General features: G+C 36.1%; 1 long non-coding RNA gene across 5 annotated transcripts in view; it reads right to left on the bottom strand.

Annotated features, from left to right (window-relative positions):
* Nucleotides 1-622: 622 nt before the first annotated feature.
* Nucleotides 623-20,058, bottom strand: part of LOC108444729 — a 94,915-nt gene continuing 75,479 nt past the window's right edge. For 3 of the 5 annotated variants that reach the window (XR_001859383.1, XR_001859384.1, XR_001859387.1), the window contains 4 exons: nt 18,590-18,676; nt 15,910-16,105; nt 7,921-7,990; nt 623-7,808 (listed from right to left, as the gene is read on the bottom strand). This is a non-coding gene — a long non-coding RNA (uncharacterized LOC108444729). The remainder of the gene's footprint in view (nt 7,809-7,920; nt 7,991-15,909; nt 16,106-18,589; nt 18,677-20,058) is intronic. The other 2 variants (XR_001859386.1, XR_001859385.1) reach the window with 1 other exon arrangement.

Genomic DNA, 20,058 nt, shown 5'->3' with positions numbered 1-20,058 from the left:
GCAGTGATTTGGACTACTGTGTGTGAATAATCTTTGAAGAACAAGGCTGAGAAAGAGTAAAATATGGGGAACGCAGTGGTATACCTTGTAAGACTCAGTTTCCTTGGATGTTAGCCTCTCCTTGGTCTTCAGGTTTTCAGAACTTTTCAGTTTGCAAGTTCTACAGTAGAAAGAACAAGCAAGCCATAAATAACTAAATATATGATCTCTCCAGAAGACCACATAGGACATTTTAGTGTGGCAACCAATGCAATCCTACGTAAGTTTTTCCTATTAAAATTCAAATAAACCCTATTTCCTTACATAATAAACTTACACACAGTAAACTCTAATCCTTACTCTAAGTCCAACAATTACAGAAAAACAGTAGCAGAAGGGACACTGACAGGTCATGTGCTTCACCCTTTTGTGCTGAGGTGTGATCTGACCTGTTGCTCCTCAAGCTCTATTTGTACAGTTGCTATTTAAATGTACTTAAAATGTTGTTATTTTTCTTACTGAGCATTTTCTGCAGGGCCTCATAACTGCACCACAGAATTTGTTCATTGTTTTATCCTAGGATAATGCATGCATTTCCAAGCAGACGACTTAACCACCTTCATTATATAATGCCAAACAATCAGACAATGGAAGCTAAGCCTGTTGTCAAATTGCATTTACAATTGACATTCTGTGAGACATTAGAAGTTACTACATATATCTTCAGTGCATGTGGGAGTCATGACATTAAAAATGACATAAAACTTATTATGCAGACAGAAAATAAACATTTTTCTTCCCTTAAAGAATTTGAGATTGATGGATAATTACTTTGCTTGCCAAGGAGAGACTTCCATAATCAGTATAAATCATAAGGTCATTAAATTGGTAGGGCAATGAGAAATAAATCAATGCCCTGAAGATGACTTGTAATTGCTTGTTGCAAGATACATGGCTGAATGATATTTTGTAAAGACCATACTGTGCATCTATTTAATTGTGTTGGATGTGTTTGCGAGTCTATAACAGAGCTAGCTGAATAAGTCAAAGACCACCCACATATGAACCAAATGACTTACGTGTCTGTGGGACACTCAGGAAAATCTGTACTTACTGCTCTAACTCAACTTTATCAGGAAATTCCTAGGCTGCCTTAAAAGAGCATAGAAAAAGAAACAAAAGTTTGATGCAATTCATTTAATGTAATACTAAATCCAACGATACGGAGACAAAAATGAAATGCAGTCATAGCGACAGCGATACTATTTTGGAATGTTCTGTATGTACATACTTCATAATTGGATTAAAATGACCAGAAAGTGACAATTCTCCCACAACCAGCCAGCTCTATTGTACCATATCTAATAAATAGTTTGGAATCAAAATCACAAGAAATTTGCAGTTTATGACCTTTTAGTAGTGTGGGTTTATAAATAATATATTCATCTAAATCAACTTGATTAACATGTGCATCTGCAGAAAGGCAGTAAATAACTATTCTAAAATTGAAGTAAATTGTGGTACAGGATTATCAGAGGGCTTCACATTCTAGAGAATTGCCTTGAGTCTGTTCCGCAACCTGGGCAAAATACATATGCATATCTAAAATACATTTATGCTATTGTTTTCCCTGTGGATTCTGGACATTGTTGTTTTCAGTTAATATTTATATCAGTCATGATTAACTCCACTCAAAATAATAGGATCATTCCAGATTTATATCAGTGTCATTTTGTTAGCATGCCAGTTATCAGTGAAGTAAAATGTTCTATTAATGGTTGCTCATTCAACATGCTTAGTTTCAAGCAAATGTATTTGTTTAGTATGGATGACAATGATAAAGTACTTATATGACATTAGGGCTTAATCAGTGTCTGATTCCTATTGTGTTGTGGGCTGTACGAATATGGAAGTCATGTACCTTACCTCCAGATGTTTTAGGATTACAAATGAGAATAAAAGGCTTGGTGTAGTGCAAACAAATGAGAAAAAAAAAAAGTATAATTAATATACTTTTGTTCATTATGTATTGTAGCCAAGGTTTTGGATTTTGTCTGTTTGGGTTTTTTTTTTTTTTTACCTCGGAGGCAACATACTAGAAAGTGGAGACAGTAGGAATGGCCAGACTAGCTACTGTGAAAATGCTGGAAAGGCATAAGAAGCGAGTACTACATATTTAACCAGTAAGTTACTGAGAAGAGTAAAGCAAATCTGAAATGATTATTTAATCTGAATCCTACCATTTTATTGTTTGTTAACTGAGAATAAGCAGACACACAAGTGTTAGAGACTTTTCAGAGCACATATTGAAGCAGTTCACAATCTGCAGATTTCCATGGCTACTATCCAAGCATGTATTTCAAAGAGCAGTGAATATGACAGCACTGAAAATTCCAAACATTGTTCTTGATTAAAAATTTGTATATTGCCCCAGTCTTTACAAGGAACCAATGCAAAAGCTGCATCAGAACTCCAAAGCATACAGCATACATTCAAAAATGAGATTCATCATTCTGAAGGAAGCTGATCTTTCTGAAAATAGATGAGAAATGTAGAAATTTTATATTACATATTTGTCTAATGGTTGGATCCAGTTTTAAATTTCATTTATGATTATATTTAATGTTAATGCTTTTATGTGAAATGTAAGAATACAGCAAAATTGTTCCCAGTCTGTTAAATTACAGATAAATATGTTTATCTGTTTTCAAATGGAGTACTCAATGGCTATCTCTATTTGCCTTAATTATGTTCAGTTAACCTTTGGAAAAAAAAAATCCAAATGTTTTGAATTATGTGTTAACATAAGCAGTTAGAAAATACACTGCAGTTTCAAACGTGATCAGTTTTAGTATGGATACTTCACTTCAGAAGTCACAGACTTCTAGTAAAATTAGTTTGCTGAATATGATAGAATGATATTATTTTTATTGCTTGATTATATTCTACTTTCAACTTCATCCTGTCTCAAACCTTTTCTGTATATTGAATATATTTTTTTTTTCCTGGTATATTTAAGCAATTGTCCTTTTCTCTTATCCACAAGCAAGAATGAGAGAAGGAGTCCGTGATTTTCTAAAAAGTTGGTATGTTTCTGTAGTGGTTCCTTAGAGAAGATGTTGGGCCAGATTTTCAGGTGTAACAGTTCAGTGCTGTTCCATCAAATCTGGTTCTTTTAACATAAGCAAACAAAATATGCAGTCAGGAAGACAGTACACAGGCAAATTGAACAGGTCTACTGAGTCATATGAACTTTGAACTTTGTTGAATGCCTAAAAATAAATATATGGAAAAAAAGAGATTTAAAAATAGCAAGGCTTCAGCTGACTAAACTAGAGCCATAGTATCTCCGGTGCTGTTCTGTTGCCACATCTCAATACAGAGAAGGGATAAAGAAGTCTTGGAAGAATTTTCCAAATAATGTTCTTGAGTAGCTTTCTTGGACTTGAGCCCTTTCAAAGTTTATATCATACCGGTACTGAGGAGAATATTCTTTTTTCAGCAACAGCAGTGGACATTTTCATTTCCACCTGCACTGTCTGAATACAGAGGAGGAAGACCAGAGGGCACTGAGTTGCCATAGACTGGCATTTGTACCTAATCTTCAGGGTTGTATGGTCTGAGCTTCACAAGCTAGATAAAGAGGACCTGCTCCTCCTGTTAGGCATCTGAACCTGGATGCTTATTTGTAAAGCATACAGAAGATTAGGTAACACTTTTGAGTCTCTATGACTAAATGTCTTTGATAGCAAATGAGATATTTAGACAGGAAAGTAGACTAGAACTTCTGTTTTCTACAGTTCTGTGATAGTCTTATGTCATTCTTTTTTCACTTTCCACTTCAACAATGACCTGGTAAAGGAATTGCAAACATAGCAGATGGAATTTCAATATTACCTGGAGAAAAAGACTGAAAGAGGAAAGCCAAAGCCATTTCTTGTTTTATTTTGGGAATTAAAGTTGAGGATATGAGGTGTTTTCCCTTGGCCAGGGAGGCGGAGGGAAAGGAGGGGTAATGCCAGCTGCTCTGTTACTCATGAAAGCAAGATCTCACTAATTCGATGTTCTTCTCCACCTACATACAGAGAATAATCATCTCCTAAAAATATTTATATATCCATACTGATTTCAAATAGAACACATGCTTCCAAAAATGTAATAAAGAGATGTATGTTCCAGTAATGAAGGTTATAAAATATTTAAATACTTCCTCCGCTTCTTTCAAGAGGAAATGCCAAACAGCTAAGAGGAAGGAGATTCCAACTTCTCTTGTTTTTAGTGTGAGGTTCTCATTCCCCTTTGATTTATCACTCTCTTCTCCCAGAATAAAAACCTATTACTATTTTGTGATGCATATCCTGATCCAAACTTCATACATATGCATTGCCATATGTTTCACACTTCATATGCTTTCCGTAGTTTCATTTCAGGTTCAACATCAACACTCTTTACCCATCATGCTTATATACACATACTTTGTTCATTTCACACATCTTCTTGTGTTTGCAGAGTGGAATAGAGAAAGAAGTTGAATTGACTATATATCTTCTGGGGAAGAAGAGACTCCAGCTCATATATAGGCCCTTCTATGTCATTCTTACTCACTGCTTACTTGGAAAGTATAGTATAAGGTACTTACTGACTATATGAATCCAATCTAAACTCTATTGCTTGTGCAGGAGTAGAATTTCAGTGAAATTAAGAAAAACCTTTTTTTTTTTGGTAAAGAAAATTAAGTCACGTTAAGAAATTACAAACAGCTTTGGGAATCTCTAGGCAGCATTACATAACTGGATTTTAGATTCCTTGTCACCTAGTGGAATACCTTGCTTGGTTTAATGCTTATGCTATCTTGGGGACAGGTAAGGATCCCTGAGTAGGGATTCTCAGGACCAACTTCCTGGCACAACCTAGAGCGAAGATGCAACTTGCTGCATGCAGGCTGCAGGGAGAGCCCTGCTTTAGCTCTGGATGCTCAAGACAAGTGTTGTAGACTCCAAAGTGTGTATAGTGGCTTTCCAGACAATTTAGTCCCTGCAATATAAAAAGAATCCTGTTTCCTGATGACTGAATGGCAAAGAAGATGGTACAGAAAGGACATGCTTAAGGTGATTGTTCACAGCACTAAATCTCCGAAGAAAGTGCTAAGGAACCGACTGTGGCAGAGTATTCATGTTTAAAACATTTTTCTAGGGTAGTGCTATGGATAGGTAAAAGGACTGCTACACAGGGCACGCAACAGAGGGTGCCTTGGCATGTTAAGGTATTTTCCTGGAAGACTTGTTGAAGTCTGGGATTTTAAATTTTTTTTTTTGGTGGGGGTGTATAGGAAAGGCATGCTGTGATTTACCTGCCAGGTAGGCGAGGAGGGAATTTTTGTTGGTTTGTTTTTCTTTTGTTTTTCCTCCAGTGGGAATGAGATAATATGGCAGCCTTTTTCCTGAACTCTGCTTTCTTTGAATGCCGTAACTGTATAATTATAGCATGCTAATGTACTTGAAACAGGTGTTGCAAATAGCAGTTTTTATAATGTTTAAATTTCAGAGTCTGCACTTAGAATACGTAAAAGAATCAGCAACTGGAGTTGTAAATCTCAACAATTCCAGATTTATAATAGCATTAGGAATTCTACCAATATATTTAGGATCTTACTTGGGAATACTGTATGCATTTATGGACAATGGTCCTTTTGATTTATTTTCTTCTTAGCAGTTTGGTTATGCTATAGTTGTATTTATATTTTGGATAGACTGTGTGGCCAGCAGGACTACAAAAATGATTGTCCCTCTGTACTTGGCACTGGTGAGGCCTCACCTTGAGTCTTCAAGAGAGCTGGAGCAAGTCCAGAGAAGGGCAACAGAAATGGGAAAGGGTCTACAGGGAGTCTACCTGTGAGGAGCAGCTGAGGGAGCTGTGGCTGTTTAACTTGGAGAAGAGGAGGCTCGGGGCAGACTTCTACATTCTCTACTACTATCTCAGAGGAGGCTGCAGCATGATGGGGTTTGACCTCTTCTCCCAGACAACCAGTCACAGGACAAGAGGACATAGTCTCAAGTTGCACCAGGGGAGGTTCAGGCTGGACATTGCAAGGAATTTCTTCACAATATGGGTTGTTAAACATTGGGATGGACTGCCCAGGAAGGTAGTGGAGCAACCATCCCTGGAGGTGTTTAAGAAAAGGCTGGATGTGGCATTTAATGCCATGGTCTAAGTTGACAAGGTAATGGTCAGTCAAAAGTTGGACTTGATGATCTCAGAGGCCTTTTCCAACCTAAATGATTGTATGATTTGGTGATTCTTTTTATACATGGACAAGCTGACTTTTAGACCTATTTAGGTATTGAAGAACAAATTTGCATTTTTTTTTGAGATCCATTTAGTTATTAATGTAATAATTTTCGATTACTCATAATGCAGTCAATGTTCTTCAATATGGGGTGTCTAACAAAAATTCTGTTCTGCTGGTACCTGAGAAAAAGCAGACCTGTTAGTTGATGGGTATGCACAATTTAGATATATTAATTTATATCTCTCCTGGCCCTATTCAAATATACTTCATTTTTGACTCTGTTTTGCTGTACTATTTCAGTGAGTGTGAAAATGATATATACTATAAAACATAAAATAATGTAGTGATTTGAGTGCTCACCTGGAAAGTGACATATCTGAGTTCATCTCCCTTCTCCAAATCATGTCATATGCAAGCAGAATTTGGGGAAGGAAATAAGAATATTTCATATTCCAGTGCTATGTCGGCTCTGGGTATAGCTGCCTCAGAAGGATTCTGTTCCTACGTCACTATCTTGAGCAGTCAGGGAAACAAATCTCAAGGTACAGGTGTGAGGTATTGCTTTAGAATTCTGTAATATCAACTTTTGTCAGGGGATGCACCTCAGTTGACCTCTACCCTTTCAGAACCCCAAATATCAGAGGAAACAACCATTCATTTGATATTTATACAGATAAGAATACAGCTTTATTCTCATTTGACATTTAAATACAGTTACATTATGGTTTTTCAGATAAATGTCAAATGAAAGGTTTCCAAATCTGACATTTTTTAATAGTATGCCTAAAAATGTTGCAATCAAATGAAGAACTGTGATTCATGTAGCACTTAGCATGGTCTGCCTGTCTTCTACACACAACTTGAAGGCTAATTCCAGCTAAACAGAGATCAGTATGGTAGCCTTTAACCAAAAAGGAGAACAATAGAGTTCTCTGTGGAATTAATCATACCGAAGCAAACCCCTCCCCCCCCCCGTTTTTCAGGTAATAGTCTAAGTCTTACTATAAAAGAGGTAAATAGCTATTCTAACTCTTGTCAGTCTCCAGGATTCTCTAACCAGGTTCTTCAAGTCATTTCACACATGGAGGCTTGAATATTAAGGATTTTCTTGTTTCTAGGTGCTTGACATTATACAGGATTTTGATTTAGCAGAGTGATACCACAACATACCAAAATCATAATACATGAGCAAATTATTCTTCATAGAACACAGAAATTGCACCAGACAGATGAACCACAATACAAGTGGTTTGAGACATGTATATACTTTCCCATGTGAGTGTGCTAACTCACACTCTTGATAAGCTCAGACAGAAACATTCACACAACCAGTTCCATTCAATTGAAATAAGGCCACCCTCTGGTTCCCTTAGTGTTGAGCTAAGTACAATTTCCTGTTAGGGTCAGTCACTCCTTCCATTTTTCCTTGAGCTCCATGACCATCTCACCTTCCTCCATATCCCCTGAGTCTTCTCCCATGTTATCAGGTTTGTTGATCAATCATAAACTAGTCACAGATTAGTCCAGTACTTTCCTGGAACTGAAAGAATGGGTATAACATAAGAAAAAAATGATAACAGCAAATCAAAACCATAGTGACTCTTTATATAAGCAAATAAAACACCATCTTTCAGAGATTCTTAACTACTTACCTAATAGATTAAATTCAATTTCCTCTGCCAAAAAAGTTCACTTGAGATCAAATAGAGAGTTGTTCTTGAGCTGGACAAGCAAAGCAAGATGATATGTCATTGAGATTACTTCAGAAAAAGAGTTTGTCAAAGACATATTTGATTTCTGACAGCATTTCTTCAATGTTGTTAAAATCCACTGTTGACACTACATTGTCTGTAAAAGACCTTGAAAGGATGTGAGTAAATACTGGCAAGTTTGTGGATTTGTCAATAAGTTACTTTTCAGTGTGTTTTACAGTGATACAAGTCCTTTAAAAAAAGATTCAGTGATGTTTTATTGCCTTAGAGGATATTCCTTTGCTCTATTACAGGAGAAAGGGACCTAACCCCACATTTCTTCACAATATATTTATTTGCTACACTCAAATTTACTGCCTGATGATTAATAGATCTAGAAGTGTTCTATTTTGTAGACACAGTTATTCTGCTGTTACTAAAAGTTACTGGCCAGCAAGATGTTACCACTGACTTTTTGATTTATATAGAGCTCTAATAAGGGACCATTAAAAAAAAGATACATTAATCTTACATGAGCATTTTATATTTTAGGTATAGTCTGCATTGAATCATGCTCAAGAAAATCAGAGGGCTCTAATACATTTCAGCTTTATATAGAAGGGTTTACGAAGTACCTTTACACTCTTAGGTAATCTACAAAGATTTGAGCCACAGGATCATGGCGTGAACTGCGAACATCCAAGGAAAATGGTCCAGAAGCAGACTTCCTCTTGTTCTCCTACTTTGGCTCTGTTCTCTTGGCAGTCTTAGGGAGGGACTGGAGCAATTTGTTTCTAGTGTGGAGGCTTATCAGTAAATGTCATTAACATAACAAGCCCGTGCACCAAAGAGTTATGAAAGAGAACAAAGGAACAAACCATCAGGAATGCTTCTGGAGCAGACTGTGAATGCGTAGTCTGAATAAGAGAGAAAGAAAGGGACTTGTAAATATGCAGATGCAGGTATTTCTTTTTTGCCAATTACCTTCAGCTCAAATGAAGAACCTATATGAAGAACCTATATGAAGCTGTAGAGAATACCAATATCAAGTATATCAAGTAAAATTTGTCGTGGACAGTAGTTTCACATGTACAATTAAAATAGGGAGCAATTCAACTGTGTCTCTTAGTTCCACTCCTTTCCTTACTAGTAACAATGTTGTTTGTAATAATAGAAAGAAATTTTACATACTTGTGACAAAGGAACTTCTTTTGTGCAATTTCATTTGCAAACCTTAATCATAAGATGCAATTGATATTGTAAGCTCTAGACGTGTCTTTTCAACAGCACTGCACATTTCCTTGTGAGGCATTGTACTGAATCTCTACTGATTGTTGAAATCAAGTATATAGAGCTATTTCAGTTTGTCATGGGGCATTTCTTCTGGGAACAGAGAAATAGGGGTGTGGAGTTTCTAGCACGGTTTAATTCCATACCGTCCGTGTCATCACTGGGGGCAGGAAAAGGCCAGCACCAGAACTGGGAGAGAGGACATCCTGCCTGTCTGTCTTGGGAGAGCATTCAGGACCATGCTGCGACCACACCGGGCAGTGTCCAGTGCCAGCACTGGAGAGGTCTGGCACTGCCACTGCGTGCGGGGGAGTGTCCGGTGCCGGCACTGGAGAGGTCTGGCACTGCCACTGCGCACTGGGGAGTGTCCAGTGCCAGCACTGGAGGTCTGGTGTTGCCACTGCGCACTGGGGAGTGTCCAGTGCCAGCACTGGAGGTCTGGCACTGCCACTGTGCACGAGGAGCCCTGCTGGGAGAGCCTGGGCCGCGTAGGTGGGCCCAAGTTCTGCTGGGCGAACACTGCCAAACCCAGCCAGGCATGCCCTGACGGAGAAACCCAACCACAAAGAGGCTGTTTTTTCCTGGTTCTTTTCTGTTTTTCAGATTTGGGGGAAGAAGCATCAGGCTGCGAGGGCTCTCCTCACCCTATTGCCTTTAGTCTGGAGACCGTGTGGGTACCACTATTTTTGGGCATTGGTTTTTGGTTCCCCGTGGTGAATGCCCTTTCTCTTTTGCATGGTTTTTGCTATGGGTAGTGCTGTGGTTTTTGTGATTGTAGTAAATTGTTATTCCAATTTATAATCTTTCCTTATTGTTCCTTCATTATCAGAAGGGGAGGGAGCCAAAGGAGCAGCTTGAGTGATGTGTAATTTTACAGCTGGGTTTTAAACCACCAGAGCATTTTATTCAACATACATACCACCCTTATCCCAGCAGCACGCCCAGAGGTGTTTCACTGTGGTTCACACAACTATCATTAAATGCCATTAATCACCCCCATGAAACAAAACAGGGAAGAAAGTCCAGTGAGCTAGTTTGTTTTCACCTAGTTCCACATGATTTTGTCTCCTGAAATTGTCTGGTAATAGGAAATGGGCTGCTCACCACTGCATCCTATATCCCGCCATAGTTGTTCTCAGCCATATTCATCATAAGCCAAAGCTTCAATCCGTCAAGCCCTGCACACAGATAACTCTGCACAGTTGAAGCTTGCTTGGTCCCAGTTTTCATTTGAAGCAAGTACTGATCTTTAGGGTTACATGCCCACCCTTGTGCCCCAGAAGAGAAAACTGTCATCAGAATTAGACAGTTTGTGAAATAAGAGTATATTTTGAAAAAAAAAACATTTATGAATTATAAAAAAGCACTTCTGTTGTTTTAAATCACGAGTTTGAGGACGACTCACATAACATCTTAGGCAAAATTCCTATACTGGCATTTGTATTTTGTTCATGAAAAGGAGTTTCACCCATCAAGAATTTTTAATCCTATTGGGTGATCTTTGCAGCATTGAAGATGTGAGCAAGCATAATGTTTAAAGGCAGAAAGAAAATCTGTATAGTGAGGACCCTGCAACATTTTGATATACGTGCAGATGAATAATGGCAGGGTAGACAGGAGAACAAGAAAAACGGTAACGTGGAATTATGAAGCCTAGTAACTCCATATTTTCCAGCTGGTACCTCTTGGATATTTTTTCTTGAAGTTGTGGATGATAAGGGAGGCAAACAAACCATAAAAACCCATTCTTTCATGTTATTTACCCCAATATATATGAAAATGTGTCTTAACATTAAAGACTAATCACCAGGACAGAAATCTGTTACCATTCCAGTACAAAATATTCCTCGTGTGAGCTCTGGTCAGTATGGCACTGCAAAAAGATAACCTCAAACCAGATATGCCAAAAAATAATTTTTCTTATTTTTAGACGTAGAGTTCTAAACTAGATAGAAAGGTTTGTCAGTTATGGGAAGTCTATGGAAGAAACACAGTTTGAAATTGAGTCTAGATCATAGTTATTGGACTGTTTGTCTTAGATTACAATGTAAGGTCTAACCAAAAGTATGTATTCTATCACCATCTTCATAAACTGTTAAAACCAGGTGGGGCAGGGTTCTTTATCTCTTCCATGACACATCCCTGATAATTCCCTCCGGGGGATATCTTCTGCTAATGGGCCATCGAGTCTCACTGCATGACTCACAAAATTACATCATCCCATTGTGAGATGCTCTGCCCAGGGGGAAGAACCAAGCATTCCTACCTGGTTATAATCTGAGGTTTGGAACACCATGGGGGCACTACCCACTGGATTCCCAGAGGAGAAGAGCTTCATAATCACCACTGGACCTCCAGAAAAGGACCAGACTTTACGACAGGATCACCAATTTGGCAGGACCACATCCATCACTCCAACAGGACTGCAGCCACCATTTAATTGGACTGCTACCACCACTCTGACCAACAGGGTGTCGTGTTGTATCCTGACTCTGTCAGTTTAAGCCAGTGTTTCTGTACTATTGCATTTATTTTACTTTTCCTATTAAGCTGTGGTTCTGACTTGGAATCTCTCATTGGTTTGCTTACAAAATAGCACACTGTTGTTTTAATTCTCAGACCATCCATAGGACAATGCTAAGAAAACAATTATAAAATTAAAACCTCACTAAAACTGCTAGGCCTGATTTTCTTTACAAACAGGACTTTTAAGTGTACTAGATGAAATGTGTATTACTGAACAAGGAATTTAATTCTTTGTCCTTAAATGCATGGAATTTTTATGCCTCTTTAGTTATTTTGCTTCATTCTGGGGTCACAAAAAAAATCACCTAGATATCCCTTCTATGTCATCAACTAAAGTATTTTCTTGAGTTTTATTCATTACCTAACCCTATACAAAGAAACATGTTAACATGGATTTGAACAAATTAGTCTTCAAAAACGTGTACTTTGATGAGTTTGAAAGAGAATGTACAAAATCCACTGCAAAACATCCCTTTCAAAGATCAGATGGACCAGAAAGGAAAGAATGACCATTGCTGCACTTGGAATTTTATTGCATGTCTGGACCAGGTTTGCCTTCTCACCATGAAAATGAAATTCACATCTGCTTAAGTTTTTTTAGCCGTTTATAATCCCCACTACTGAAATTAGAAACAGGTGCCAGTTAAATGAAAAGGCAACATAAAAAACCACTACACAATATGTTTTCCATATGATAAGTGAAGTGTAAAAAAGAGAAGAGAAAGGTTATTTCAAGTCATACAGTCAGAGAATCAAAAAATCCAAGTAAAAAAAAAAAAATCATGCATGTAAGACAGTATCTTTAACATGATTACACCCTTACACACCTAAAAGAAGGGCCATCTAATTCCTTTCTCCTAAAAAGCTCCAAAATGGCAGGTTGGGTATGAGACAATCTACCTAACATGTCATTCATTTAAAAGCTATGCTGGAATAATAAAACCTTATTCTTTTTATGCTGGGAAAGAGCCAGTTTTATAGCCATAATGATTGGGGAAATGGTACTGCCAAAGCAGAAATAACAAATAGAGCATTTATTTGCTTTCCAATGAATTCTTTACATTCATACAGCCTGAAAGTCACAGTCTGGCTTCAAATATCTTCAAAACTACAGGAGTAATTTTTTGAAACCACAAAATATGAACTTGATGTTTTACATACTTTCAAGGCCTTTCCTATATACCTCCTTTATGAATATGTCATCTATCTATCTATCTATCTAATCCTTTTTTTTCAAGGTCATTTTCAGATGACAGAAGTCAACACTCTATATTCAGGAATATAAAAGAAGTCATAACATAGAACTAAATGAATGCAGACAGACTTTAAAATATTCGAAAATGATGAGGTGATGAAATACTGTAACTTTTTAAGTGTAATGATGTAAACCTTTAGAAAATGTAAAAATAAACGTTGTATTTCTCTTCAACCACATAGAAATCAGAATCACATAATTTGTTGAGACTTCCAAACTCTTAAGGTTGCCTTATTTTACAAGAAAAAGTTATGAATTTACCACATGGAGATTGCATTTAATGGAAGTAGAGACTGACTCCTAATTGCCCGTTGCAAGTGACCACTAGAAATTGATTTTTTTTGCATATTACAATCTAAATATTGTACTTCTATATTACTTTTGATATAATTTATTTTAAAAAAGTTTAAGAGGATGGAAGAAGACTGTATTTATTTTTTCATACTATTTTAAATAGTATTATACTATTAATATTTCTGGTTTGTGTCCAAGAACGTTAGACAGCACAATGTTTTAAAGAAATACTGGAGCAATTAAAATTGTTTTATTAAAGAAACTCCTAGCTCCATTAAATTAACCTAAACTTGAAAGAACATTCTATTCGCTATAAATGAACTGTAAATTAAGTGCTCAGGAACCTTCTAGTGATAAAAAGCTTTTATATGATACTAATACGTTTGAAACTAAACAGTGTTGACTTTGATTTTTAGCAAACCAGGTAAATTTTTTTCATTATATAAGTTGAAAGGATGAGGAACACATATTGCATCAGAAATTTTCTAATATTTCTTTATACTATTCCTAGTAGGAATACAGAATTCCTACTATAGTATTTCTATTCTACAAGTCAAATATTCTTGTAGAACACAGTTAGAATGTCTCATATTGGACAAATCAAATTACTTTTTTTCCTTGAACTTGGAAAACTTTTTCTACTTATGGTCTCTTATTAGACTCTTGACTTTATCACAAACATGGTCCAAACCTTACATATTCAGGTGTAGTCAAGTGCCTACAATTTTCATATGTCAGAGACTGGGAGTGGAGTCTCCTCCTGGGAGTGCACTCTACCCCCTGGGGAGCCAGAGGCTATTGCCAAGATGGACCCCGAGATGAACGACAGGTCACGAGTTCTTCACATTTTTATAGGTTTGGTTCATTTGCATATCAGGGTTAATTTATTTAAGAATATTACAATAGCTAGTGGTTGGGACATGTTCCTGACAGTGGAAGTCTTGGATTTTTATCCTTGCTTTCATATTTTCTCCAATGACTCTATGTGTATGCAAAATGCATACACAAACAACAATACACAGTACAGTCAAAGTTTATTTCCTTCCAGATTTGCTGGAATACAATGGGCATTGTGATCTTTGATCCTTATGAGTTTAAGGACTTCCTGCAGCTGGTATCAGCACATAAGCAATGGGTTTAGACATGGGCATCTAAATTCTCATGTATGTCCTAGACAGGTAAGCCTTTACCAAATTTACTCTAAATACCTAGATGATGTGTGTAAAGTTTGAATTTAACAGGGCTGGGAGATAGGGCAGAGGAAAACAAACAGAAATTTATTCCAGTGACAGGGTCGGGAAACATCAGGGGCAGGACAGACTGTGTACCAAGATCTTTCCTGATGAAACAAGAAACTATTGTATTCCAGCCAAAACATATGGTGCAAGGAGGAGGAGGTGCTTCTTGCAAACCAAGTATAAAGAGGCACTGCTCCTGAATTTAAGGAGCAGCAGTAGATGGGATAAGAACTAAAATTACTTTTCCTTTGCTAATTTAACAAATATTTCTTAGATAGATCTGAGAAATAGATCTTTCTCAGAGCAAAAGGATTTATTGGAAGAACTCTGCTCATTGTTTCCTAAGAATAATTACTTTTTTCCCTCTTCTGACCATGTGCTTGATGCTATTTCGGCATAAAGGAACGTATAGCTCATGTTCAAGTCTGAAATTTTTGGTTAACAGAGTTGGGAATCTTGTGACAAGCAGTAACAGTCTTCGAACTGCCCAAAAGAGAGTTTCTATGACTTATTCAAAATTTTAAAATATCTACAGTAGGTTCTGCAAACAGTCCCATAACATATGACTGAATATGAAGATAAGAGATTATAGGTTTGTTTAAGGAATTTGGCTGCAAGACAGCAATACTATACTCTCAAATCTGCTTTCTATTACATTTTATTGTGCTTCACCTTTTAGCATGTGGATATTGCTGACATCTTAAGGAACACATATTTTTAGGCATGTGGCAAGGTAACTTCATTGATGATTGGATATTTTGAAATTAAGGTGGTCTCAAAGATTTTCACAAACTCTAATGCATATTATTTTTGTGGAATGTGTAAAATCAATGTATATTTACCTGAAATACCTTAACGATCTCCACATTGTGTTAAAAATGTTCACTTTAGGAATGAAAATTAAACAGTAGTATTTTATTTTCAGTACATCTAAATTAGCGTATTAAAAAAAAAAATGACTTGGGTGAAATTTTGACTTCTTTGACTGCATATTGTTGTGATGCCATTTGTGAAAGAATGTAAACTTTTGAGAAGACATCTGCAAACCATGAATCTCATAAAATTGGTGTACCACTTGACTTGCTGATGTAGAACCATGATAGAGCATCACAACAGAAAAATCACATCCCGCCTATAAAGAACCAAATGCATTTTTAAGTCATTGTGGGAAAGTTTGAATTTCAGTTTACTACTATTCCCTCTCAACACAGGATTGACCTTTTCCTAAAGTTTTGCATTAATCTTGATCATCACATTAAATCTCTTCCTCATGCTCTCTTGTTACTCTATATTATTTTGATTTTTCTTGCAAACAATTTTTAGCAGTAAAATGAATGTTTTAAGTACCTGAAATATAATAAAATTATAGGAGTTTCGTGAGTTGAATCCCGGTTTGGTCTCCTCTGGTGAAGACTTGGCAGCTGGGGTTGTGATGGGAGTCAGTGGAGTTCTCCATGGGTGAGTAGGCAGCAAAAAGTCCAGTTCCTTGGGAAGGCTGTTTCCTGCAATGTCCCTTGAGAACTTACACTCTTCATTTCCAGCTCTAATGAACACAACCATGACATGAGTGTTTGAAGAGAGAAAACCCTTCAGTGGTGCAAGCAGAGCATAGGAAGGGCAGAGAGCTCAGAGACAGGACTGGGAGAAAGTTGTTGTGTAATTCACTGTGGAGCATAAGACTAACCAAAAGATATGGGGCAAAAAAGTCAAATTTATTTAAGTGTATGCATCTGGAGAAATTGCCAGCTCCAAGACTGGCCTATTAGAATAAGTTCTACATGCACAATGAGGAATAAAAGCCACAAGGTAGTGATTTCTTTGTCTTAATTTTTAGTGTATTATGTGTTTTTTTTCCTTTGTTTGAAGCTTTTTTCTTATTTACTGTATATATACTGAAATATGTGTGTACTATCTAATATGCTGTTTCTCTCAAAACAGTAATTTAAGATGAATCTCATTAAACCCCGTCTTCCTGAGAAGATAAACAAAGCACTAATGTATTTTTAATGAGGTAAGGTGATTTCTTGCTGTGAAAATGTGCCTAGACCTGTGAAAACACCATTTTCTTTCTACCCAATGAGGATAATGATGGGTTTTTATCAATGCATCATTGTCCTATTTGCTGCTAAGACTGACCTAGTGAGCTACATATAAGAGCTAGGGGCTCTTCTGCCAATAAAAAATTCATTATTGCCCTTCTGAAATTGAATTGTTTCATTGTTTGAATTGCTGTAAAGCCATTATCATAAATTTCCACAATCTTGTTTGAATTACAGATTTGAGCTTTGTCATATTTCTTTTTTAAATTTTATTTAGGTTTCATAGCTGTTGCTTCTGGTCCCATTCAAAGTCATGCCCATCAGAACTGGGGGGCATTTATTTCTGGGGGGTTTACTGTACTCTGAATAGTTGCTCATGGTTGGAACAAAATCTGACTCTTCCTTTCTAAAAAACTCTGTTTTGTCTTGTTGAACAAACTTAGGCTCTCACTTAGCAATTTTATTTCATACACAAAAATAAGAAAAAAAAATCCTTGTTTTTGAGGGAAGCGTGTAAAGGATTGAAAAAGAGTATGAAAGGTGTTTCTCAAAGTACAGCATGACAGTATTTTTAGAAAATAAACCCAGAAAGAAGACTGAAAAAATATGTGAAATGCAACTTCTGAAATACAAAACAAACAAACAAACAAAAGACAGAAAGTAAATTTTACTCTTTATCCAAACCCTTCAGAACCTCTTTGGAGTCACTTAACGTAGAGCACTCTGGGTATCTTGGGAAATATCTGTTGTCTTTATATATTTGACACTTCAGATTGTATTAAAATAAGATAATGACAAAAATATGCATGATTTCGTGTTTTTTTACATTATGCTGAGGTAAATTTTTTTCCTGAATTATTAATTAAATTATTTTCTGACATTTGTGTATTATTATTTTGATGATTATTAATGTTTTGGGTTTGGCTTTTGTTTGCTTTTTACATTTTAGTCATGGTAACAGGTATGACAGACCTGTTGCAAATTTATTTTACAATTTCTCTGTGGGGACTATATCGTCTTTTAACAGTAAATAAATTCTATTTGTTTCTTATTGTCTTCCTATTTTTTGATTTATGATAATCATTGGATTATTACTTATATTTAAATTTAGGAAAGCCCTAAAATACAGAGCTATCTAATTTTATGTAACGCATTGGAGAAGCTCAAATTTAAGTAAAATCTCTGCTTTTGGGTACAGGCATAATTTAAGCAGAAACTTTCAAGGAAAAGGCATGCTTTTATCAATAGGCATTTGAATTAATATCTAAATGGCTAGTGTATGTTACATACAGAAAGACAGATCTGAGAGAACCTTGGAAACTATTTTCCTTTCATTTCCTGTTTGTAGAAAAACTGCTTCCATAAAATAATTATTGACTCTAAATTGAATTTCAATATGTTGCAAGAGTATTTTGTGAATTATTGGCACTTAATTTTTTTCACTTGGGACTTCTTGTGGAAACGTACATATTTTTAAAAATATCTAAGGCCAATTTATTACTTCGTCAGTAATAACAAATACTGATCTCAGTTTGCAGATTCTAGACGAAGACAAGGGAACTTTTTAAGGAGCATTTATTCAATGAATGGACATTAGTTTTGAAGAAAATTGAGCAGTGCCATCTTTTGTTGGAAGAGACTAACTGCAACTCTCAAGTGTCAGAATATTTGGATCAGTTTTGATTTGTGCACACAAGTTTCTGTCAGTTTTGTTTATCACTAATAGGACAGACCTTTTTTTCTTACTAAACAAAAGAAAGAACATCTTCTGGATTTGGTGAATATTTGCTGGGGGAGAAGACTTCAAGAACGGACATTGTTACAAACAAAAGTCAGGACCTACCATTATACTAGACAGATATTCTTTTATAAATGAAAACATTCAGGTCAAATTCATGAGAATAGGTTATGTCTTTTTTATAATAAAGACAATACATTTGAATTTAATGTAGCTAATGTTTTTAAGTAAGGGGAAAAAATGTACCTACCTGTAACATATACTGCTGATGAATCACACTTTCTTTTCTGAGAGATCAAGCCAAGGGTGGTCAGAAGGTCTTTTTTCTGTTACATAACTCAGGGAGGAAAGAGTTTTATGAAAAAAAGCAGTTAATGAACATGAAAACACAGAAAATTTTGCATCTCTGATTTTACTCATTGTGTATGATGGCAGCTTAGCTGGGACTGGTGCTTTATGAGCAAAGCAGTTTTTAAGAAGTAGCTTAGTGAAATTTCATAGTGCCTTTCAAAACTGGGAGTTCTGTTTTTTTAGAATGGCTATCAGTTCTTCATTTTCTTAAGTGTAAAGACATGTTGGATCCATACCTATTATTTTTTGCCTATTTTTCAGAATTTTTACTTTTTTGTAATACTCCTTTGAGTTCTTTCTGTAACTTCTCTAACTGGCCAAATCAGGACTCTTAAATCTGGATTTGACTGTCAGACTTTTGCTGAAGATGAGAAGTAGATTACCTATAGGCCTGTGTAGTTTGACATCAGTACCTCAGTAGGAGTCAAAAATAAGAATAGAAAAAACTTGTATATTTACATAACGTATTAAATGGATTTATAATGCATACACTGCACTACACCTGTTCTTCCTTCCCACCATACAGTACATTCCCACATGAAAGTGCAAGATGATGGGAAATGCTTATGGGAGAGGGAAAGAAGAGAATATGCTAGACTAGGGAAGAACCCTCCTTAATATGAGTGCTAGGCTTAAATCATCCTTTCACCTGAATATCCCTATCTACAATAACTTTTCCTGAGCTGGTAGAACTGCCACCAGTCATCATAAACTGCAGTAGGAAGCATGAAACTTGAATCATCCTCTGCATCTGTGGCTGTAAAATCTTCTGTATATTCTCCATTCAGATGCTACCTGAGTTTCAACACTGGACATATCTGAAATGACAGCCACTATATTCTTGCTCTATCCAAGCCCCAGATGATCTAAGCTTAATAGACAGTCCTTTTTTTTTTTTTCCTCTGGGAATATCCAAATCTTTCCTATAAATGTGTCACTTCTTTACAAATAAAATTGTTTCATAAACCATTATCAATACTGTAATACAAAATGTATTTTGTATTTTGTATAAATGTCTCTAAATTTACTTTCTAACTTACAGTTCTTGACCAACATTGATGAATCTGATTTATTTAGTTCTTTAGAAACAGTCCACTTCCTTTAAAAAGGATAAAATCAAACCATTATTTTGCTTTATTTATATTTACACATAGAGGAAATTATCATTTATAAGACAAATAACAAACACTGTAAGTCATTAGTCTTTTTATCTGTCAGGACCCCAGATTTAGTTATATTCCGGTAACTCTTACAAAGGAGCTTTGGAAAATGCATTATTTGCCACACAGTTCATCTTGTAAAAAAAATAAAGTGGAAAAGAAGTTCACTAATGGTTAAGAAAGTACATAACTCTCTCCTTGTAGTTAC

Source organism: Corvus brachyrhynchos, unplaced genomic scaffold, assembly GCF_000691975.1.
Source record: "Corvus brachyrhynchos isolate BGI_N302 unplaced genomic scaffold, ASM69197v1 scaffold281, whole genome shotgun sequence".
NCBI lineage: Eukaryota > Metazoa > Chordata > Aves > Passeriformes > Corvidae > Corvus > Corvus brachyrhynchos.
The sequence above is the reverse complement of the archived record's forward strand: the minus strand, read 5'-3'. Positions and strand labels throughout refer to the sequence as shown.